This window comes from Haliaeetus leucocephalus, unplaced genomic scaffold, assembly GCF_000737465.1.
Source record: "Haliaeetus leucocephalus isolate CR32 unplaced genomic scaffold, Haliaeetus_leucocephalus-4.0 Scaffold784, whole genome shotgun sequence".
NCBI classification, from domain to species: domain Eukaryota; kingdom Metazoa; phylum Chordata; class Aves; order Accipitriformes; family Accipitridae; genus Haliaeetus; species Haliaeetus leucocephalus.
Window position 1 is genome coordinate 5174293 of NW_010973220.1, and position 1514 is coordinate 5175806.

Genomic DNA, 1514 nt, shown 5'->3' on the forward strand with positions numbered 1-1514 from the left:
TGAGATTACAGCTGTAATAAAACTGAAATTGAATACTGGTAGCTGAATTTGTAGCAGGCAATTGATTTGATTTATATAACCTAAACCACATGAGGAGAGATATGTAGGTCAGCATCTTCAGTTGGAAATGGTGGTTAGAAGAGCTCTGGTAGGTTGCTGGGAACTGCTGAGTTAATACTTGTTTAGTCTGGCAAAATGCTGGTGCAGCGTAACTACATTCTGTCAAACTTGTCGGGGGAGACACCATTTGCAACAAGGAAAAACTAGTCAGTTATATCCAATGCCACTTGCGCCATAAAAATGTTTGCTAAAATTAGCATAAGAACGTAGACCATATGGAGTTTCCCAGGGCAAGAATTGGTACATTAGCTGTGAGCACATTTTCAGCCTGCAAAATACTTAAGGTGTGCAAATACACAAATCAGTGATTAAACTCCTTTTAGAGTAATAGAACAATATATTACAAAATGCAAATGGTAAATGATCCTGTTCAGGGAAATAGAGGAAGCACAATCAAATATACCCTGCAGAGTTATTTCCAATCCAAGCAGTCTGTTATATTGCATTAAAAAAAGCAGAAAAATCCAAAATCAAGCACACACCCCTTAATTAAAGAAAACCCAATCATGTCCACTTTTTTTGTCCAAGGAGTGAACTAATGACCTGGAGATTCTAACATGAGTTGGAGGTTTAATAAGAACAAACACAAAATGGTAATTGCTGCTTTTAAAAAGGAAGTTAGGATTAAGCATACAGAAGTGACTGTTTCTCAGAGAGTTTCCATTCACCACTCCCAGGAAAGGGCCCAAGATTTGTCCAAGTTGTGAGCCTTTGGAGACTGCAGGCGGTTTGCAGTACAAACACGCTAGGTCTTATGAGCCACAATTTCTAAAGGCTTCATCTTTGCAAAGTATACTTGAACTGCTTAGGCCTACACACACTCCATTGCCACAGAGCAATGGAAAATGCTTTTGCTTTATCTATAATCTGACCTGAGCCTCCAGTGGAGGAAACAGGAGGAGGGAAAAAAATCCTGAAGCAGATTCTGAAGAGTAGCACAATATTTACATTTTTATTTCTTTCTATCAAAACGCAAGGAGTATATGACAGGGGAGGAGAGAAGAAGTAGAAGTATTGTTTTAAAAAAGCTGATTACAGTTTAGCGAAGTTTTTGTGATGAAGGTGGGCGGTTAGTATAGATGATTTAGGAAGATACATTGTCAGGAGAGGAAAGCAATGGGGTGGTGTAGAAGTTGTGAGCATGAGTTTCATATTTCATCAGTCAAGAGCCTCATGAATCAATGACGATTCAGTGAATTAAAAAGAAGAAATTTAATGAAAATACATGTATAAGAAATAAATGCAGTAGGAATTGGAATAAGTTTGTAGCAGTCAAGGTGGGAAGTCATTTTTGTAGTAAAGAGAAAGTAAGACCATGTCGTGGTTTCAGCCCAGCAGGTAACAAAGCACCATGAAGCCGCTCACTCACTCCTCCCCCCCGGCCCCGGTGGGAT